Raw genomic sequence first — 23,882 nt, forward strand, 5'->3', positions numbered from 1 at the left:
AAGAAGCAGAAAGAGGCACTCACAGTTATCTGGTTTACTAGACCCAGGCAAAGTCACAAGTTCAGGCTGATCATAGTGGAACATGGTTGGATGGGGGGAACATGTTAGTCCATCTGAATAGTTAGCTTCTCAAATCCGGCGTGTAGGGTTCCATTCAGAGCAGGTCGAGCATCACAGGCGGTCATTGCTGGAGCATGAAGATCTGGTAGTCGCTGGAACTTCACGTTGGTGGATCATCGCTCATGGTCACTGTTAGTGTGAAGTGCAGAACTTGCACTGTTGGTCATAGTTGACAGTTGCTGTCGGTGCGAAGAGCGGGTCCCACTAGAGATTCACGTTAGTAGTCATCGAGGGTGGCAAAGTTTTGCTGCAAACAGGCCTGTTTGTGGTCCTGAGAAAGCCAGGATTTTCAACCCTTTCTTCAAGGGGAACTCTCACTGATGCAGGGCAAGTGTTTAGGAGATGGGGGAACCTCTTAGGGATCAGGACTCACTTCAGAAGAGGCCAAAAGCAGGGCACAGTCAGGTCTAAGCAAGCCTAGTTTGTGGTGGTCAGCTGGGTTGCTGCAGACAGGCATCTGGAAGCTTGCTGTATCACTGTAGCTCACACCGGAGGTCAGCCAACTGACCCTTGCAGTCGCTCTGGGTAGCCGGGGATCAAGGCAAGCAGGCCTAGCTTTCCATCCCTTCTTCAAACAGCAAGGGGGTACTTCTTTTGAAACTTTGACAGGTCCAGGAGTGTACTGATGAGAGGATCTGAAGTTTCCACTTTTATATCTTTGTGTGGGGGAATCCCTGATCTACCTGAAAACTGGCTCTGGTCAGTTCCCCTCTTCCACTGGTGCTGGCTGAAAGCTGTCTAGGGTAACAAAGGCAATGGCAGGCCTGGTGTCAGGTTCCTTTGTGTGTTCTGCCAAGCAGATTACAGCAACTCCCAAGCCATTGTGTCAGCCATTCACATCTAGGATCCCTTTGTCTCGCTGTCTGGAAGCAGTAAACAAACACCAACAGCAGAGCTATTCACAGTCATGTGACTCAGGACACTGGCAGGAAGGCGTAAGTTAGTTAGGACAAAAAAAATCAACTTTTTTAAATTTGGCATTTTCACTATTGTAACTTAAAATCCAACTTCACCATTACAGTGGATTTTAAATGCCTATTCAATTGAGTGAAAATAGCAGATCTCTACCTGCTCCAAATCTGAAGTTAACACTTAATAAATGCAGTAAGGTATACCAGTGTTAGTCTATGAGATAGATAGGCCGTACAACAGTGAAACATGACTCTAGGAGTTTTTTACTGCTGAGGCACGAAAAACTTAAATGGACATGTCTTTCTTTTTATCTACCAGGCACCCTCTCCTAAATGTGGTTATGGCCTACCTCAGGGGTGACATATAGCAACAGTAGGTTGCCGACTGTGACCAAAAATTGGCGTTCCCTAGCCTGATTTTTCGGGCACTAGGGGGCACCCAATGAGGTTTTCTCACCATGAACAATCGAGAGGTTAGACCGTTCATGGTGAGAATGTTGCTGCTCGAGTAGAAAATGTATTCAAGTGGTAGCAAAATCAACTTGAGCAGCAGCACCCTCTGGCACACCACATGGTGCCATTTGCACTGATTTTTCAGAGCTGAATGAGCTCCTGGTGCAAGAGCAGCATGACATGCTAATTTCCACCAGTTTGCAGAACTCTGTGGAATCTCATAGAGTTTTCACCTAACTCCACAAATTCTGCTCACCCCTATTTTTAATTTCACTTGAATGACTTCATTTTGTACTTTCTCAAGGAAAACATCTGCACACAAGATAGTTCCTCTAGTGCCAGTGATCTTGTTTTTATTTTGTAATTATGTTGTGCTTAGAGCCAGATGTGATAGCAGGGCACTTTTGATGAGACCACAGGGCACATTCCAGCTTTATCAGTTCCTGTCTTCTGCCAAAGGTATTGTAAATATATTTTTGCATGGCTTTTGTTTATCTCACTGTTACTACTTTACAGCATACCAGATTTTATCCATTCAAAACTGTTCTGTATAAAGTTATCCCCTTTTTTACTAGGCATGCAGTGAAGTGTAATTATATCTATTCCAATAAATTATACAAACTGAAAGCTTTAATCTTGTAGGATGTGAATTCATAAGCAGACAATTCTGCAGAACTAGTATATCCTAGACTCGGTTTCACCAATAGTTTGTTAATAAACTTTGCCCAGGAGGAAAACAGGGCTTAATTATGTTTAATATACAGCACAGTTGTAACACTTCTATTTAAACACCGGTGGGGTGTATTTCTATTTCAGTATCCAATATTTTTAACTGCGGACCCTTAGGGAAAACCAAGAACCTTTCAGGTGCTCCCATATCTGGTAATGGAATCAGAGTTATCTCAATAGAGTGATAAGGTTTGTTCATTTAGAATATGATCAAGGATACTTTTGAGGTTGGTGAGGTAACTCATTAAGATTGTAGTTGTGTATACATTCCTGAGCCAGGTAAACAGCTCATTACAGTGGAATCAGTGATACCTTTGCATGGTACTGAGATAGCTCAGCAAGTTGATTCTGAGTAACCTATCCCAATCCCAACCTATCTGTCTTTCTTTCTTTCTTTCTCTCTTTCTTTCTTTCTTTCTTTCTTTCTTTCTTTCTTTCTTTCTTTCTTTCTTTCTTTCTTCCTTTTTGGTTTCATGCTTTCTTCCTCAAATGCTGGACAAATTGGCTTTTTGGATGAGTGTTAGCGAACTCCCATTGATTTTACTAAAGTTGTATGCAAAACATGCTTAATTATAAGGGCTATAACAACAAGAAGGAATGAAAGTGCTGCCACCAGCGTAGCTGTGTCGTGAACGCATGATGCAGTACTTTGGACTAACACTCCTGGAGCAATTGGAGTGTGACTGGTCTCAATCATTCAGACCAGTTTCGCATTGTGTGCAGCCCGTGTTTCGGTGCCTCTGGTGCTCATTCCAACATGCACTGAGAGTTTGTCTTTCTACGCAGCGCTTGCTTTCATTGGACGCTGATCTGTTAATGTTCTCGCTGAGGGTTCATTACTGGACATGTGCGTTGAGGATGCGTTTGCTACGGGAAGGTGCTTATGAGTTGCCCTTTCTGGAGGATGCGGCTCTGAACTCATTACTGGGCACACCACGGAATGCTGCTGCCTTGACTGAAGCTCAGGCTATGGAACATGAATGCTCCTTGGTCCTTCTTGGAGATGCATTTCCAACTTTAACACCTGCCGAAGTGGAAGATTTCCTGTCTTCAATTGTCCTGGATTCTATTAGCAACTTCCTAAATGGCTCTGACTCTTGAAATTCAGCGTTTTTTACGCCACAAGTAAACATTTTTAAATTGTCCTTCTATGTATGCTCAAGTGTCCTTTTTAACTTGTCATTATTGACATTTTTATATATATGCCAAAGACTGAGTTTTAGTAGCTTTATACATAATTAGGCTTTGACCCACCTTCAACCGGCAAGGGGAGGGTGTTGTGAAGCCATTTTACTTATAGCTCCTTGCACATTAATTTAGCACACTAGGCCTGCCGCTGTGCACTTTAACCTAGATATATTTCATTCAGCTTTGTTTATTATTTTAACAATAGCCACATTTGCAGTCTTGTTTTATTTCTCTCTATCTAGCTGTTCTTTGCTTAGGTCAGCACTTTGTTCTTAAACAAGCACTCTGTGCTTCTCTCAAGGCTGCAGTAAGATAGGTTGCCAGTAAACGTGGTAAACGTTTTGTCTCTGGTATTCATAGAAACACACACATCCTTACGTAGGGACATTTTTGCAGGACATCAGTTGTTTTATTATAAAAACACTTCCCTGTCCCATACACGTTAGAGGGAGATTCCAGCCAGAGGACCACGACTGTATGCTGATTGCTGAACGCTTCGCTACAGCTGCTAATGTAGGCTTCAGGCCTTTGCTCAGGTATGGGGGATGACGTCTTACCAGGGGAACCTGAAGGGCAGAACTAGACCTTAACATGCTGTGGTCTAATATAGCCTAGGTAGGAATTAGTCTATTGACTCTAGTGACAATATGGTAGCGTTATTTCTATGCTTTACTCTCCTTGTCACATTGTTACCATTTTTATCTTGTCAAGCTTTATCGTCCTGGTCATTGCAGTACATGCTTTATTGTCTCAGATGCAGTTGCTTCATTAAAGCCTTATTGAAACATATACTGCCTCTGCTTGTCATTGTATACATGAGACTAATGTAACTGAGAGAAACGGATGAGACCTGAATAACCACCATTTCCCTGAGGAGTCAATTGTGTCATGCGCTCGGCTGCTTAATCATCCCTGCTCTTGGGTGGAGATGAGGCAGTGCTAGTTAGCCGGAGCAAAACCCGGATTAGGGTGACTGGTGTCACCTGTAGTGGGTTAAGACTCAGTCTCCCACACCGAAGGCGATTATGCTGCCCAAATCCAGTAGTCTCATTAGAAGAATGAGAGCCTACGCGACAAGCCAGACTTCCTCTACTAGTGTGTGGCTGTGTTATTCAAATTTTTCTTTCACCCACTCCAGCATGCATCAAAGGTCAATACATCAGCCCACTTCAGCCATTCACTGACGTCACTATGAATTACTGCATTCATCCCGTTCACAAGGAGCACATCTACAAACAAAGAAGTTCCCTTCAGTGCCAGGAAATAATATGCTAGTGTTTGCTTTTCTTTACAGTAAAAAAGTGTTTTAACTTTAGCCAATGTTTTGATGAGGGTTCAGCAGCCTCTCAAAGTTTTCCAGAAACCACAACAAAGCAAAACAAGAACTGCCAAAAGGCTGACAGTCTGTCCTAGACCATCTGGCTTTGCCAATGCTTGTTTTTTGTTTGGGACCGCCAGGATTTCTCTCTCTATCTCCTTAGCAACCACCACACCCCTTCTCCCAAGAGCCTTCCGTATATGCACTTTATCACTACTTCAAACACCAGTCTTTTCAAGTCTTAAACTTCCACCATGGCAGCTAGATTGCCCAATGGTTAAGACGCTTGACACTTCTGAAAGTCCACCTCTTCAGGTTATCTAACCACCTTTCCTGCTCCTTCCTCTCAAAGTTGGGCTTGCTTCTTCTGCTGTCACTAACTCTTCTCTGAAAAGCGCATCTATACATTGGTTTGGTTGCACTATGAAACACATCTGAAAATGAACAGATTAGGTTAATTTCGATAGTTTGCAGGTACATATTTTTATGGTCTCTTTTGAGTTTTTTGATACTGTTATATGTACTTTCCCAAGCCAGTTCTCATTTTTGTGTGGCTCATTGGGTGGTCGGACCTGGAAGGGTCCTTGTATATGACAGTTGGATATATAATGCATTTTAGATAGAAATATACATTTAAGTCTTGTGAAATACCATATTTCCTTACACACTTCCTGTTCGTAACAATATTTCGCTTTAGGCAACCTTATCATCTGTAAATGTGTGTATGTAACTGCATTTTTACTACTTTAGCACCACCCCACGATCACTTCTACGTGCACCCAAAGACTATTGTGAAAGGGAGGAACTAAGGCATTAGGAAAGATGCCTGTGATAACATGGTGAGTCAAGCAGCTGGGCAGGGACAGGTGTGGGTGTGTGACCTCCTAATATTAGGCTACTTTGCAACAGAGCAGCGCTTGTACTACCCTCAGAGGTCGATTCAGATCTTTTCACTCAGACAGGAGTAATGGGACCATTAAATCAAACAATAAGAACCAATACAATTAAATATATAAAAATGAGTCAGTAATTTATACACACCATGAAATATGTGGCCATGAATCACCACACCATTTTAGAAAAGTTTAAACATTTATTGCCTTTAAGTTTACATTGCTAAGGTCATATTAATGATGCGCAAAACCAAATGATAAGAATACAGAAACAACACAGGCTGTCCAAAACTTCTGAAGAATTTCAGCCTAATAACAGAAGTTACCACTAAACACCCCAAAAGAATTATGCAGAATAACAACAGAAATATTTGGAAAATAGCAACAGATTTCATTTAGTTATGCAACTGAATCAATCACAATCAGTTAATAAACATTTAATCAATTATTGGATCAGACACCCCAACTACCATATTCTAATTTGAAAAGCATGTGTGGGCTGGGCTTTGTCACATGCAAAAATTAAAAATAAAACAAAAATTTACTTGAAAAGCATCTACCATGGCGCTAAAATAAATATGCAGTTGGATTTCTAAAAGGAAAAACCTGCAAAGGAAAAATAAATGCACATTGGTTATACCTCTCCTAAATGAGACAGCAGCTTGCAGAGTCTTCGTCTGCTGAGCACAAGAACAGCAGGTCTTTACAGATCAGCATCAGGAACATGAAAAGGGAAAACAGTTCAGTAATGTTGGGCCTATTGTAACTGAACTGGTAAAATCATAAGCGGCTAGACAAGACCTGAATAGCAGAGCTAAAGCAAATCGTAACTGTACTACAAAGAGCTGAATGGAAAACTGAACTCTGAATGGAGCTGAAAGGAAACTGACTTACATCACATAAAGCTTGCTAAATTAAAGTCCCAAAAGTTACTAGCTAAGCTTCTATTGGACAAGGCTCTGAGGTGGGTTAGTGCGCAGCCAATAAATGTTCAACTGGGCTTCAGTTGTATCGTTCTTCATTCTTCTTACGCTCCTCTCCAGGTGGCAGTTTCCTTGTAATAATTAAAAAAATTTAAAACAACACAGAACACACATTTAGCTAACATTGATTCCATTAAAAAACTAAGGCTCATTGTTAAAAGTTGCAGTTTTATCACTAGAAAGTACAGAGTGAGAAGCAGGAACAGAACAGAAAATGTCCACTGTGCACATTAAAAAGGATGTCTCATAAAACAATGTTTGCAAAGTGTTTCAGTAAAATCAGCATAACATTTAAACATTGTGCTTCTGAAAAAAAATACTAAACTGTTGGCCTTTTCACTAATGCTAATATATGAAGAATAAAACATTTCTAATAATTTCAAACCATTAGTTTTGTAGTACAATAATAGTATACATGCTTTGTCAGTACATGTAGTTATAATTAATCAAAATAAATTTTCACAGTCATTTATTATTTCATATTGAAATAAAACGTGCAAGTTTAACTTGTGGCTGACATGGTGTCAGCCACAAGTTAAACTTGCACGTTTTATTTTCCTAACACACGTTTCTCTGTTTAGGCCTTTTAATACACATTAATCATTTTAATTCAGTCACACTAATTTATTAATAATGTTTGCTCTCTAACACAGGAAACCATGTTCACTCTTAATTCCAAAACAGTGGCCTTCCCGCTGGCTATACATCATCCTTCTATGAATCTATGTGTACACAGCAAACAGATTAAACTGGCTGTGAGGCCGCAAGTAGCAAGAGTTTAGGGAACACGCTGGCTGGTTCTCAAGGGCACAGGGTTCCTTACATGACCCACGCAGGCTCTTTAATCACCAAGGATGTCAAAGGAGCTTAACATGACCAATGGCTTCTGTGCTCTTAAGTCGATGGGATTGTTGACGTATGGCATAGCTGATCTCTTTCACTGTGTTTAATGGCATGGCTCTTAATATCTCTCCATGGCAATTTCACATTATGATCATGTTTTTTTTTTTGTCCTGGGGAAAGACCGTTCAAACGTGAATATAGGATCGAATTTTAAACTCAAGGATGGGTTTTGTATTTTTCAATTCTTTTGAAGCTTGATCTTGCAATAGGCACCACAGTACTGTTCATTTGCAAATGCTAGATTTGCCAGGGAACTCTATGTCACCAAGGACAAATAATCCAGTTCTGCCCATCCTCTTACAACGTGATGCATTATGGAAGTTGTAGTCTCGATACAGATGGTTTAGGTGAATTGCACTAGAATTCTACACTACATTGATTCCTAAAAGAAAATTCCTGGAGTCTGTCTCTGTGTTACCTATCATTCAATACTGCAATCTAGAACTGGTGGCACAGCTCTGTTCAAAAGAGTTAATGGGCAGTGCAGGTAAGACATGGTCAGAATAATCACATTTCAATGCTAGTGGGTTTAGCAGACCAGCCACCACAAGAGTACTACAGCCAGTGACTCCTTTTCTAGCGCCCTGGTCCATGCAAACTCTTTAATTACATTTCAGATCTAGTTGGCATTAACAGAACAGGAATAATAAAAATCACAAAATAATGTACAATTTCATATGTGACAGCTGAATGGAGACAGAGAAAATTAGCATGTTTTTTTCTGTGTCCTGGTGAATGCAAATACAAACAATATAGTCTCTGAGGGGTGCACTCCTAGAGTGAACACAAATTGGCAAAGGCAATAGGTCTCACCTTTGTGATCTATTGGCTTTGTTATTGGTGTGTAGCCACTCTGCATAGCATCCATAATACTATGCAGCGCAGTTAAAGTAAAAAAAAATACCTTTGACAAGGCTGCCTCTGTCATTTTGTACGTTCATGCACCACGCATGTGCGTGCCCACACAATTATGTGAACACTTTGTTTTTCTTTTTAGTTACTGTTTCAAGGAAAATCAGTAACTAAAAAGAAAATTAGATATGCAAAACTGTGTTATTTCAATGTAGGGCAGCGAAAGCAACATGGGGAAGGTTGGAGGGAATGGCGAAACAGCATGGGAGAGGGTGTGAGACAAATGCTGAAGCCACAATGAAAACACGACAGAGAGTGAGAACAAAATGTACCCGGTCACTTTCCCAGGTGTACATATATGCAAACACAAGAAGAGCGAGTATATCACCTCTTGATGACACTTAAAGTCCTGTCCCTATGTGCATTAACCAACCTTATGGTCCTTAAAAAGACCCCTCGCCCAGCAACCTAGTTTGTGGCATGCTTCATCATAGGGGGTTCCACCCGTGATGTCTAGTGCGTCAGAGGTGTGCTACGACTCCTGGTTACAGCTGAGCAGGTGATTCTTGGTAGAGTGCTTAAAAAAGAAGCAAATTAAAGTTGTCTCAGACACACTTAGCGATTCGCAGTGGGTTGCAAATGGATCTGCCTCATCAATATTCATGAGGCAGGTCACGACCCATTGTGAATGGCTACAATCAAAGGGGTGGTGGCCTGCTGGAGTCAGCAGACCACCATGTCTGTGATTAGTTTTTCAATAAAGCATTTTTCTGTGATGCAGCCTGTTTTCCTTAAAGGAAATGGGATAAGTTACAAAAACAAAAATGAAAAGTTTGGTTGTCATTTTTTAAGAGTATGCAGTGGTCCATAGGAGCACTGCCTGCTCTTACAAAATGTTTGCGCCCACATTCGCAAAGGGAAAGGGATCCCTTGGGGACCCCTTCCCCTGCAAATGGCTTGCCACCAATTTAAAGTTAGTGTTAAACTGCAAATGTTTTGAAACTGCATTTCGGTCACAACACATTCATACATGCCCCTGCGACTCACTATTAGGAAGGGACGCCCTTGACACACCCCTTCCTAATACCGACTCGCAATCCCTATTTTGTAATTTGGCAACTGGTTACTGGCTCACAAAGTAAGGTTTGTACATGGCAAAAGGCTATTTAGAGGTTGCAAACTGCCCAATTTGCCATTTGTGGGCACTAATTCCTTTTGTACATCTGGCCCTAAATCAAGAATGTAACACGTTCATTAATGTTTAGTTTCTATATATTACATGAAGCTGTGCTTGTCCTGGCAGTGTACAGCCTTATTGTTTATCTCTGAAGTTCTGGGTGTCTTATTTTGTTACACTCTGTTGGTATTATGTAGCAATATCCATTATCACTCAGTTTTTAATCCTCAGAATTTACAGTTTTTGTTCATCACACTCTTGAAATTACTTTTTTTTTCATTACACAATGGCTGATGTAGTGCCTATTCATTGTATTATCTTAGGCAAGTGAATAAGAACGTAAGGATCATCTTCTATAAGAACAATATTGTATTTGTTAAGAATTTGCCTTGCTCAGGTTTCCAGGCCTGTCTCTTTCTAAGGCCAGTAGACACAAGGGGTCAGATCCATAAAGAGCCTCCGCAGTCATGGCAGAGGCTGGTGGGATCTCTGCAATGAGAAACTGCAGTGTGGAGATCCCACCACGAATACGAAGATCCTGCCATGATTTCAGAGCCTCTACCATGACTGCGGAGGATCTTTGTGAATCAGGCCTTTCCTCTGTAGTTGCTCATTATTTGTACAAGTTTAGTGTTTTGTATTTATTCTCTTTGGGTATCCTGCAAAGGCATTCTTTAGTCACATATATTTTGTGGTTTACAATAAGGCAGCACTCTCCTGTTATTCATGCACTTAGTCACTCATTCATTCATCCATCCGTTTATTCACTCATCTAACCATCAGTTCATGCTTACACTTATCCCACCACACAACCACACACAGACTTGCCAGTCACTGAAGAAGCACTTTCAATTAGTAAATAGCCAGAGGTGTTTTTTATTTAGATTCTGGGCCATAGTGCTGAGCCTATTACAAATGCAGGATTTTCAAGCATCACCATTTGCTGTATTTCTGCAATGAATTTGAGCTGAGTGATTTTATAAGGCCTAAACGTTGGTTGTGGATAGATACCTCTGTTAAAATAGACTCTTTTGTTGTGTAAAACAAATAGCACATAGAGGCCCACATACACTCAAGTACAACTCATGAACAGGCGCGCCGGTATAAGAAGTACAGACGGCAGAATGTAACACCTTTGGCCGGTCTTAGTTTTGGCCAGAAGCATTTGACTAGGATTGTAAGCCTGCAGAGAAATCTAAAAGTCCCATGATGCAGCATTCTGTGGGTACAAAGCCAGGAATGTCTGGTTATATTACACAAGTGTGGGCTCCTTGGCAAGCAGGCACACAGAGGGATGAACGTAAAATAAACAAAGAAACACACATTTCTTCTAGTTGACGCAAGGACATTTTTTTATTTTACTTGTTTTTGGATTGGTGTTTTAAAGCATACTCTACTTCAGGTGCAGGACCTCTGAACAAAAAGAGTTTCTTCAGTAGGAGTTTCAATGACAATAATTAACCATGCACATTGTGGGCCATAGTTATGGGCTATGTTACGCAGAGCAGCACAGATTATCACCTCGCTGCGCTGCCTCACAAGGAAAGGGCAGGAATGTGTGGTATTTATCCAATACAATGCGTTCCTGTTCTTTCCCCCTCACTGAGGTAGAATGGGCAGCCTAGCACCAAAGCAGACACCTTCCTGCACAAAAACAACCCTGACAGGCTTTTTCCTCTTTCTATGTGTGCAGCAGAATGCAGCACACATAGAAAGAGGAAAAAACAAGGAAAAATAAAGATATTTCTCCTTGTTGTGCCTCTCCTGAGGAGGTGTATCTTCTTGGCACATTCCTAGGTTTATAAGTTTTTGAAAATCTGGGGCAGTGTCAAAATCCATGGATGTTGCACGGGAACACCCACGCAATACCCATGGGAATACCTCCCTGGCGCAGACTAATGTGACTCAGCAATTTACACTGCGTTACATTACTCCGGATTTATGAAGCGATGCAGGTCCACACGAGGTGTCCTTGCACAGCGTCATACAATCTCACTTAAGGTTTGCGTCGCTCTTGCACCACGTCGCATGGTGCAAGAGCGACACAAACCAGGCCATAAATATGGCCCTGAGAGTTTTTCCAGCCTGGAGTTTTCAATCCCAGCTTTAAGTATCCTGCAGGATGTGCAAGAAAACAGACTCACTGAACCTTGACCAGGTGATGCACTGCCTGACTCCGATGATGTCTGGGAGGATAAACGTACTGAATATTAGCTCAGAGCCAAGGCAAACAACTGAGCTGACTGAAGAATTACTAAGGAAAACAAACACTCCTTCCCCGCAGCATGGTGGTGGGAGGCCAACCAATCACAAAGTCAGCAAATCCAGGCGGCCAAAACCTTGGAATCAGCACACTGTCTAAATCCTGTACAAGAAAATGCAGCACAACTCATGTTCGATGATATCTTAATAAAGATTTAACATGAATGATGCTTCCATTGCCTTCATTAAAGCCAGTTCCAAGACACATTTGGTTGTTGAGCACTTAACAAATTCATGCAGCAGTAACATAAATATTTGACTTTGGTAATAAACATTAATTACTCATATGCTATCAAAAGAATGTAACACTTCCAAGCAATTTTGTTTTTTTCATCATGTTGTGCCCCCTTTGTTTTTTTATCCAGTGTTGACGATGTGTCGTTTTATCTTGAAAACCGAACGTGTGGATGCACCTGTGGCATTAATTGTGGAAATGTAGCATCAAAGAAACCTCTCTGTCCTGAGTGTCACGGGAACCATCAGGGCTGGTAGGTGAGATTATTCACGCGCCTAAGGGGAAACCTACAGATGCACCATTTTAGGAGTTATTGTGCGGAATCATGAGATAAGGAAAGTCAGGAAAAGGTAATGGCCCCAATTTCTTAAAGTTTTTTTATTGGTTAAGTGGAATTTAAGTATCTAGAAGCGCTCTCTGAGTCTGCAAGTGAATAATCTGGATTCACTTTGCAGGTATAGGTGACACTGCTATGTAAAACCCACTGGACACTTGTTTTTTTATTTTTTTCAATGACGTTCTAAGCTTTCTTTTCAATGCAAGGTGAGATATTATTGCCAAACATAAATTTAACTTTACTTTAACCTCTAACTACTTTGTGTTTGGGAGTGCTCCTTGTGAAAGAGCAACATGCTGCCACTAACAGTGAGGTTAGCCAGTGACTCAAATAGGCTGGCCCTTTGCCTCCTCTGTATGCTGTAGGGCCCGGGGGTGGGAGAAATGTGAATGATACAACAGACCGATGGGTAAAGAGGGCTGTCTGAAAGCCCTGTGAGTAAGTATATTATATAAATTAAGTAAAATCCAAAGCCAGGCTAATTTCAGGCCTAAAAATAGTAGGTTGTGTGTATTCCCTATGAACATGGCAGGCTGCAGTGAAATCTGCCACAATTTAGTGAAACAGATCAAGGTGGAAGAAAACGCGTCTGAGGTGAAATATGCCAGAATCAAGTGAAATGCAGCTGGCTGCAATAAAATATGTCAAACTGCAGTAAATTACACTGAGCTGCATTTAAATGTTAGTCTCCAGAAATCTGCAAAGTAGCAGGTAAATATGAAAGACTGCAAGAAAATGGACCTAGCTGCAGTGAGCAGTGAAATATGTCACAATGCACTGAAATGCATATGGCTAGTGTTAGAAATTGGGTTTTTGGTTGGCAGTCAGGTTACCCTCTGTCCAAGCAAAAACCCTCACTCTAGTCAGGGTAAGTCACACACAATCCAAGATTATCCTGTGCCCACCCTCTGGTAGCTTGGCACAAGCAGTCAGGCTTAACTTAGAAGGCAAGCTTGGCACAAGCAGTCAGGCTTAACTTAGAAGGCAATGTGTAAAGTATTTGTGCAATAAATCATACAATACCACCATATAGCACCACAAAAATACACCACACAGTGTTTAGAAATATATATAATATTTGTCAGGATAATTGTAGGTCAAAACGAATAAAGTTGCAATGTGAATTTGTAGAGATATCACTGAAAAGTGATATAAAGTGTCTTAAGTCTTTAAAAAGCAAACAGAGGCCCTCATTCTGACCCTGGCGGTCGGTGATAAAGCGGCGGCCAAGCCGCCAACAGGCCGGCGGTCTAAAATATGCAATTCTGACCCTGGCGGGAACCGCCAACACAGCCCGCCAACTTAACACTCCGACCGCCACGGCGGTACAAACAAACAGCGCGGCGGTTCCCGCCAACAGCCAGGCGGCAGACAATGTACCGCCCACCCTATTACGACCCACCAATCTGCCACCTTTTCCGGGGCGGGAGCACCGCCGATAAGAACACGGCGGAAACAGACTACGAACGGGAAAACGCTCACCTCTACGCACTCCACGCGAGATTCTGGCAGTATGGAACCAGAGTTGCAGGTCATCCCCGCACTCCTATTCCTGCTCATATACCAGGAGCACGCCCGGTGGCGCGGAAGACATCGGTGAGTACTGCACCTACGACACAGGGGAGGGAAAAGATTACCGGCACACACCCACCCACCCACACCCACTACAACACACACATCAATGCATTCCCACAGATCACTGTCACAACCCACAAACCACCCCCCTCCGAAATAATGCAAAGACCAAAAGAAGAGATCATAAACGGGCAGATATATTGAAATATGTACACCAGTAATCCCAATAAATAAATAAACTATGTACAAAATATATACAGCTACTAAATGTAGTCCAACCACTGTCCGTGGATCACAGGGGTCCTGTGCAAAGGGGCAAGGCCCAGTCCCACGACAAGAACTCCACGGAGAGAACACTGCAGGGGCATCAGAAAGAAAATAGGACAGGCACCTCAGGGGGAAGGGAAGGGGGGGCACCTCAGCCACTTGAGTACACGACGCCAGATCCACGAGGGGACTCCATGACCACTGGCCCATCCTGGGGAGAGCAAAGCCACAGTCCATACAGTCCATACAGTGGGTGGCCTGCCCACTGGGCCATCCTGGGGAGAGCAAAGCCACAGTCCATACAGTCCATACAGTGGGTGGCCTGCCCACTGGGCCATCCTGGGGAGAGCAAAGCCACAGTCCATACAGTCCATACAGTGGGTGGCCTGCCCACTGGGCCATCCTGGGGAGAGCAAAGCCACAGTCCAAACAGTCCATACAGTGGGTGGCCTGCCCACTGGGCCATCCTGGGGAGAGCAAAGCCACAGTCCATACAGTCCATACAGTGGGTGGCCTGCCCACTGGGCCATCCTGGGGAGAGCAAAGCCACAGTCCATACAGTCCATACAGTGGGTGGCCTGCCCACTGGGCCATCCTGGGGAGAGCAAAGCCACAGTCCATACAGTCCATACAGTGGGTGGCCTGCCCACTGGGCCATCCTGGGGAGAGCAAAGCCACAGTCCATTCAGTCCATACAGTGGGTGGCCTGCCCACTGGGCCATCCTGGGGAGAGCAAAGCCACAGTCCATACAGTCCATAACAGACCCCACTGCCACTGGAGGAGGCAAGTTGGCCAGAGGACATCCTGCAGCCCTGCCCGAGATAGATCCTGCCCTGCCACGTCTGCCAAAGGGCCAGCGGTTCTTGCCTTGAAGGGCCCAGTTCAGCGGTTCCTGAGACGGCGGGGCCCAGTTCAGCGGTTCTTGAGACGGCGGGGCCCAGCGGAGCGGTGCGTGAGACGGCGGGGCCCAGCGGAGCGGTGCTTGAGACTGCGGGGCCCAGTTCAGCGGTTCCTGAGACGGCGGGGCCCAGTTCAGCGGTTCTTGAGACGGCGGGGCCCAGCGGAGCGGTTCTTGAGACGGCGGGGCCCAGTTCAGCGGTTCTTGAGACGGCGGGGCCCAGCGGAGCGGTTCTTGAGACGGCGGGGCCCAGCGGAGCGGTTCTTGAGACGGCGGGGCCCAGCGGAGCGGTGCTTGAGACGGCGGGGCCCAGCGGAGCGGTGCTTGAGACTGCGGGGCCCAGTTCAGCGGTCCTTGCCCTGAAGGGCCCAGTTCAGCGGTGCTTGAGACGGCGGGGCCCAGCGGAGCGGTTCTTGAGACGGCGGGCCCAGCGGAGCGGTGCTTGAGACGGCGGGGCCCAGCGGAGCGGTGCTTGAGACTGCGGGGCCCAGTTCAGCGGTCCTTGCCCTGAAGGGCCCAGTTCAGCGGTGCTTGAGACTGCGGGGCCCAGTTCAGCGGTCCTTGCCCTGAAGGGCCCAGTTCAGCGGTTCTTGAGACGGCGGGGCCCAGTTCAGCGGTTCTTGAGACGGCGGGGCCCAGTTCAGCGGTCCTTGCCCTGAAGGGCCCAGTTCAGCGGTTCTTGAGACGGCGGGGCCCAGTTCAGCGGTTCTTGAGACGGCGGGCCCAGTTCAGCGGTCCTTGCCCTGAAGGGCCCAGTTCAGCGGTTCTTGAGACGGCGGCCGGTCTATGGCCAACTGCTAATTGCCTGGTGGTGCCCTCCTGGGCAGCGGGGATGGTGCTCCTTCACTGCCCACCTGGGCTGTGGGTGGTGGGGCCCTCCTGGCCAGCTGGGCTGGGTCCTCCCTGGGCAGCGGCTATGGGGGTGGTGGGCTCTCCCGGGGCAGCTGTGCCGGTTCCTCCCGGGGCAGCGGCTATGGGGGTTGTGGGCTCCTCCTGGGCAGCAGGCCTGCTGCCTGACCTCTCCGACTTGCTGCCCTTGCCCTCCTTAGTCGTGGGCCTGTGGCCCTTTCCTCCCTTTGGAGCTGTGGCTGGTGACTGTCTCTGGGTGGTGTCCGGGGGGGATGTAGAAGGCAGGCTCCTGCGGCGACCTTCCGCCTTCTGCTCCTCTTCCCAGGGGGTGGGCTGGCTGTCCCCTTGCTGCTGGGCGAAGATCCAGACATGCGGGCTGGCGGGCTCCAATACCCCTGCACCCTTGTCAAGGGGGCTGCAGGGCTGGTGGTGGCTGAGATGCTCTTCTTACCCCGACGAGAAGGAGGGGGGGGCTCAGGGTCAGGAAAGAAGTTAGTAGTGGCGAGGAAGAGCTTCTTGGGACAATGGAGAGTGGTAGGTACAGTGGGAATGGGAGTGGAGGGAGAGGATGTGGTTGTAGGTGAGTCACGTTTGCTGTCTTTGGGTGCAGGTGCAGGAGGGATAGGCTGTCGTGAGGTGGATGGCTGTTGGGTGGGTGGGTGGCTGCGTTTGTGTGGTGTGGAAGAGGGGGTGACAGACACAGTGGGAGAGGACACAGGGGACGTGTAAATGGCAGTGGGGGTGGTGACTGCACGTGTGCGGACTGGAGTGGAGGGTGTGCTGGTGATGGAAACACTGGCTGATGGTGAGGTGAATGGAGGTGTGAGTGTAGACGTCACAGGGAGGGAGGAGGGAGACGAGGAGGTGGGGGTCACAGAGGTGGTAGTGACTGTTGGCATGTCTGCATCGGAATGTTGCGTGTGTGAATGTCTGCGTGATCTGTGGTGCTTATGTTTGGATGAGCTTCTCTTGGGTGTTGAGGTGTGTGCAGGCTGGTCTGATGGTGTGGGTGGGACAGGCAGAGGAACAGGAGACTGGGAGGAGGGAGTTAGTAGAGGCAGGCAGGAGACAGGGACAATGGCTGCCGTCAGTGCTGAGGCCAGAGCCTGGAACGATCGCTGATGGGCAGCCTGACCCGAATGAATGCCCTCCAGGTACGCATTGCTGCGATGAACCTCCCTCTCCACCCCCTGGATGGCATTCAAAAGGGTAGTCTGCCCAACAATGAGCGTTCGGAGGAGGTCAATGACCTCCTCACTGAGGGCAGCGGGGGTAACAGGGGCAGGGCCTGAGGTGCCTGGGGCGAAGGAGATGCCCGGCTTCCTGGCAGAGCGGGCACGGGGCGAACGCTGAGGGGCTGCTGGGAGGGCGGAGATGGTGCGCTGGGTGGCGGCTGTACCTGTAATGGCGGGGGGCACGGATGGTGCCACCCCCGCAAGGGAGCCCCCTTCCGAGGACGTGTCCGTGTCGCTGCAGGGTCCAGTCGTCCCCGTCGTGGAGCTCCCCTCGCCCTCCGTCTCACTGGTCCAGTCTGACTCTGTGGCATGGCCCTCCTGGGCCATGTGAGATGCAGCTCCCTCCTGCCCCGATGCCACTTCTCCTCCGCCTGATGATGCTGATGCACACAAGCACAGAAAGACAAACAAAAAGGGGGGGGGAGAGAGAAATAAAGGGATATTGAGTACATGGATCTCCGGTACAGTTAGCGGACATGACAGACACAGATGCCCCCTGCACTAAGTTGCGCACTTGGGGTACGCTACGCATTCCGTGGAACATGCCCTACACGCCTAGAGTTGACAACTGCACCCATGGATGACACGGCCCAGGGATGGCTGTACTGACAAACTACTGAGGGTGGTGGCTGGGGACACAGTGGCTTACGGGGGTGCCCAGCCTACAGATATCGCCCTGGCCTAGGGGGACCCCCAGCCCTCCTCCCCCACCCAGACACCTCCACTGCGCGACAACAGAGTAGATAATGCTTGTACTCACCCCCTTGTGTCTGCTGTGCTGCCCTCACGCGCCCATCCAAGGGTAGGCCACCGCCAGGATCCGGAACATCAGGGGGCTCAGTTGACGGCAGGCACCCCGCCTACGTTGGGAGGCCATCCCCAGCAGAGACTCGGCGGTCTTCTTGGTCCCGCGGCGGATGTCCTCCCACCTCTTACGGCAGTGGGTGCCCCATCGATGGTGGACCCCCAGGGCCCGGACTTCCTTGGCGATGGCACGCCAAATCCCGATCTTCTCATGGGCGCGGACCTATGTGACATGTACAGGGAGGGAGAAATACCACGTTCAAGTTTCTCAGCATTTTCCTTTCCAGTGGCCCAACGCCCCCCATCCCCGCCAGGCCCCCCGCCATGCCCCCCGCCAGGCCCAACATGCCCCCCATCCCCGCCAGGCCCCCCGCCAGGCCCCCCGCCAGGCCCAACATGCCCCCGATCCCCGCCAGGCCCCCCGCCATGCCCCCCGCCAGGCCCAACATGCCCCCCATCCCCGCCAGGCCCCCCGCCATGCCCCCCGCCAGGCCCAACATGCCCCCCATCCCCGCCAGGCCCCCCGCCAGGCCCAACATGCCCCCCATCCCCGCCAGGCCCCCCGCCAGGCCCCCCGCCAGGCCCAACATGCCCCCCATCCCCGCCAGGCCCCCCGCCAGGCCCCCAAGCCAGCCAGTGGCCCCAAATCCATATTGAATTAAACTCACTTGTTGGTCTGGAGGACCGTAGAGTAGCGCATACTGGGGGAGGACCCCATCCACAAGTTTCTCCAACTCCTCTCCAGTGAAGGCAGGGGCCCTTTCCCCAGGCGCAGCAGCCATTGTCCCTTCCAGACCGAGGTCACAGCAACACTTGCAGTATAGGTCCTCTCCTGTGAAAGTTCAAGTCGCAAGTGGATAAGTAGATAGAAAATGGCGGTCACGTCCGCGGCGGTGCGTCCCGCCACCGCCGGCGCCCTTCGCCATTGGCTCCTGAAACCCATAGGCTTCAATGTTAACCAATGCGGCTTCGCGCCGCGGTCTTCGCCCGCCGCCCGCCGCGGTGTGCCACGCCAGCGCATTGACCTCACATCCCATTGTCACACTTCACAGGTCAGGCAGCCGCCATTTCCAGGGCCCACATGGCTCAATTTCAACTGCGTCACACAGGCCTAGGCCTTGCATAGCCACTCAGACACGCCATTCACTGCATAGAGAATCGTATACTGTGCTAGCTGTGAGTACGTACCTGTGGGTTGCTTGACTGTGTGCTCCATGTTGTCCTTCCTAGGCACCGTCCGCTGGGTTGGGCGAGGAGACGGATGAATCCTCCCGTGTACCGACCGCTGGTGGACCTGTCGACAATGGAAGAACGCCACATTATCCTGACCTACCGTCTTAACCGTGCCACTATCCATGAACTGTGTGCCCAGCTGGAGCCCGACCTGATGTCCCCCATCCGCCAACCCACAGGGATTCCCCCTCTGGTGCAGGTCATGTCAGTACTCCATTTCTTGGCAAGTGGGTCATTTCAGACAACCGTGGGAATTGCTTCTGGGATGTCTCAGCCCATGTTTTCGAAGGTGTTATCCAGAGTGTTGTCTGCCCTGATGAAATCCGTGAGGAACTACATCATTTTCCCTGAGGTGGGCGAATTGGCTACAGTGAAGGGTGATTTCTACGCCCTTGGACATATTCCCAACGTAATTGGTGCCATTGATGGGACCCATGTGGCTTTGGTTCCCTCAAGAGACAGGGAGCAGGTGTACAGGAACAGAAAAAATTACCATTCAATGAACATCCAGGTGGTGTGTTTGGCTGACCAGTACATCTCGCATGTAAATGCCAAATTCCCAGGGTCAGTGCATGACGCCTACATCCTCAGGAATAGCAGCATCCCTTACGTGATGGAACAGCTACAGAGACACCGTGTATGGCTAGTGGGGGACTCTGGGTACCCCAACCTGTCGTGGCTACTGACCCCAGTAAGGAATCCCCGGACCAGGGCAGAGGAACGGTACAATGAGGCCCATGGGCGTACTAGGAGGGTGATCGAACGCACCTTTGGCCTCCTAAAGGCCAGGTTTCGGTGCCTGCATATGACAGGTGGATCCCTAATGTACTCACCTAAGAAGGTGTGTCACATCATCGTGGCCTGCTGCATGCTTCACAACCTGGCTTTGCGCCGGCAGGTGCCTTTCCTGCAGGAGGATGGTCGAGACGGTGGTGTTGTGGCAGCGGTGGAACCTGAGGAGAGTGACGAGGAGGAAGACGACGGGGCTGAAACAGACAACAGGGACAGAATCATTGAACAGTACTTCCAATAGGACACAGGTAACATTTCAAAGATAATTTAGTAAATGTTAACTACTCTCCTGCATCTCTGCTGCCTGTCTATTTGCCCCAGTGTATGATGACTGAGTTTTGGCTTTTCCCTCCCTATTTCAGATCTGGGGTCCCCACTACGAGTCCTGTGCTTCGTTTCCCCATGGACTACAGCTTTGTGGCAGCTGTTTGTTGACTTCACCATGTACAAGGACATATTTGCACTGTCATGTCAATTACAATCTATTGAAATCACAGCCAGACTCCAGATATTTTGGTGCAAAATAGGTGTTTATTGAAGTGCTCAAAATGGGATGGGTGGTTTCAAGTGGGTGGGGGCTATGGTGAAGGAATGTCCATGGCAGAGTCCAGAGTAACAGTCACACAGGTGCATTGTCCAGAGGCCTGTGGAGAGATGGAGCATGGGCAGTTCAAGGATGGACAGGGTGACAATGTGGGACAGTGGGATGACATCAGGTGGTATCCATTGCTGGCGGGGGTCTTGACATCCTACTCTGTCTTCTTGCGAGATCTCAGGGCCCTCTTGCGGGGTGGTTCTTCTCCTGCAGGAGGTGGGGGTCTGGTGGGCTGCTGCTGTGCGGGGGCCTCCTGTCCACTAGCGCCGGCGGAGGTGGTTGGCTGTTCTTGGTCCAGGCTAGTGGCAGGGGCCCTTGGGTGTTGTTGAGTGTCCGCCCTGTTGTTGACGAGGTCCTGCAGCAGCCCTACCATGGTAACCAGGGTGGTGTTGATGGCTCTGATGTCCTCCCTGTACCCCCGATAGTGTTCCTCCTGCAGTACCTGGATCTCCTGGAACCGGGCCAGTACCGTCGCCATCGTCTCCTGGGAGCGGTTGTATGCTCCCATGATGGTGGTGAGGACCTCGTGGAGAGTGGGTTCCCTGGGCCTCTCCTCCCCCCCCTGTCGCACAGCTGCCCTCCGAGTTCCCCTGTTTCCCTGGGCCTCTGCCCCCTGGCCGGTGTGCCCACTACCACTGCCCCCAGGTCCCTGTTGTTGTTGGGGTGGTGGGTTATCCTGGGTGCCCTGTAGTGGTAGACACACCACAGATTGACGCGCCCTGGAGACAGAGGCATGGGCCCGCTGGGTGGGAGCTGTGCTGGTGTTCCCAGAGGGGTTTGGGTCTGTAGTGGCCTGGGCCTGTGTGAGGGGAACCGACTGTCCAGAGGTCCCCGATGGTCCGGGCTGGTCATCGGTGTCCAGGTCGACAGAGCTGCTGTCATCGCTGACGGCCTCTTGGGTGGGGGGTGTGGAGAATTCTGGCCCCTCCGCCGCGGTGTGTTGACGGTCGGGTCCTGCAGGGGTATAGAGGTATGGTTATAGTTTCAATGTGTGGCATATGGGTGTATCTGTGGGTTCTCGTGTCCCCAAGTGCTGGCATTCGTGTGTGTGGGCTTTGGTGAGGGTGGCTTGTGGGGGGGATGTGTATATGCATTGGGCATGCTTTGGTGATGGGTGTCCATGCTTAGTGGACGCATGCAGGCCTAGGTTTGGGGATGTGTGGGTTGTGATGGTGAGACATTGGCGGGGAATAGGTGTGCTGGGGGTGGGGGTGAGGATGGTGGTGGGGGTGAGGATGGTGGTGGGGGTGAGGATGGTGGTGGGGGTGAGGGTGGGGGTGAGGATGGGGGTGGGGGTGAGGGTGGGGTTCGAGGATGGGGGTGAGGGTTGGGGTCTGATTTGGCATGCAGGTGGGGGGGAAGCAGTATTGAAGCTTCAACTTACCAGTATCCATTCCTCCGCCGACTCCTGCGAGGCCGTCAGGATGCAGGATGTTCAAGACTTCCTCCTCCCATGATGTGAATTGTGGGGGTTGAGGTGGGGGTCCTCCGCCAGTCTTCTGCACGGCGATGTTGTGCCTGGATACCATGGAACGCACCTTCCCCCGTAGGTCGTTCCATCGCTTCCTGATGTCTTCCCGATTTCTGGGGTGCTGTCCCACTGCGTTCACCCTGTCGACAATCCTCTGCCATAGCTCCATCCTCCGGGCAATGCTGGTGTATTGTATCTGTGTGCCGAACAGCTGGGGCTCTACCCGAACGATTTCCTCCACCATGACCCTGAGTTCTTCGTCTGTGAAGCGGGGTTGTCTTTGGGGTGCCATGGGGTGGTGTGTATGATGTGTGGGGTGGAGTATGTGTATTTAAGTGAGTTGAGTGTGGTGGTGTGTGTTGTTTTGTGTGTGGATAGTGTGTGGGTGATGGTGTTGAGTGGCTGTGGCTGTTATTTTTTGGATGCTGGTGTCTCGCTCTTGCCTTCTTTACGAATTTTTTAGCGTAGGGGTTTGTGGGTGATGTGGGTGTGTGTTTTATATTGTATTGTGTGTGTGGGAGTGGTGTGTGTATGTGTATCAGGTGTGTGGGATTCAAATCGTCCAATGTGGCTGAGTTTTGTTCGTTTGTGTGTATTCTGACCGCGGCGGTGTGTCCCGCCAATGGAATACCGCGTTTGAATGACCGCCGCGTGGATTCGTGGGTCGTAATGGGATGGGCGTATTTCTGTTGGCGTGGCGGTGGAGGTTTGGTCACCTCCACCTTTCCGCCGACCGCTGGTCTGGCGGTCTGTTGTGGCGGTCGGATTTTCGGAGGTTTGCCTTCTGCGGGTCAGAATGACCGTGGCGGGTTTCCGCGACCGCGGCGGGATTATGGAGGATTTCTGACCGGCGGTAGGCGCCTTTTACCGCCGAGGTCAGAATGACCACCAAAGTCTCTTTCAAGCACAAAGTACCTGGTTTGGAGTGGAAAATCTCCTTAGAGGGCCACAGAAGAAGAGATACGTGGAAAAATGGTGTGTGCGTCGATTTCTCCCCAGCACACACGGACTTGCGTCGTTATTTTTCACGTGGGGAAGTCGTGCGTCATTTTCCGGCTTGCGGACAGTCTCTTTCTGTGGATCGCGGGGATTACCAGATGTCCCGGGTCTGTGCGTGGATTCTCCTGCTTGTTTTCCGGCTGCGCGTCGAAGTATCGCTCTCACGGCAGGTGTTGCGTCGATTTCTCCTCTGGAGGTCGGGTGGCGTTGTCCTTGCGAGGCCGTGCGTCGAAGTTCCGGTCGTCCCGACAGCGTTGCATCGATCAGCATCGGTGTGAGGCGTTTTTCTTGCCACGGAACAAGCTGTGCGTCGAAAATTTCAGTGCACGAAGCGTCCAAGTGAAAAAGATAAGTTTTTTGGGTCCTGAGACTTCAGGGAACAGGAGGCAAGCTCTATCCAAGCCCTTGGAGAGCACTTTCACAGCCAGACAAGAGTTCATCAAGGCAACAGGGCAACAGCAAGGCAGCAGTCCTTTGTAGAAAGCAGTCAGGTGAGTCCTTTAGGCAGCCAGGCAGTTCTTCTTGGCAGGATGCAGGTTCTGGTTCAGGTTTCTTCTCCAGCAAGTGTCTGATGAGGTAGGGCAGAGGCCCTGTTTTATACCCAAATGTGCCTTTGAAGTGGGGGAGACCTCAAAGAGTGGCTAAGAAATGCACCAGGTCCCCTTTCAGTCCAATCCTGTCTGCCAGGGTCCCAATAGGGGGTGTGGCAATCCTTTGTGTGAGAGCAGGCCCTCCACCCTCCCAGCTCAGGAAGACCCATTCAAAATGCAGATGTATGCAAGTGAGGCTGAGTACCCTGTGC

Source organism: Pleurodeles waltl, chromosome 10 (genome assembly GCF_031143425.1).
Source record: "Pleurodeles waltl isolate 20211129_DDA chromosome 10, aPleWal1.hap1.20221129, whole genome shotgun sequence".
Classification (NCBI taxonomy): domain Eukaryota; kingdom Metazoa; phylum Chordata; class Amphibia; order Caudata; family Salamandridae; genus Pleurodeles; species Pleurodeles waltl.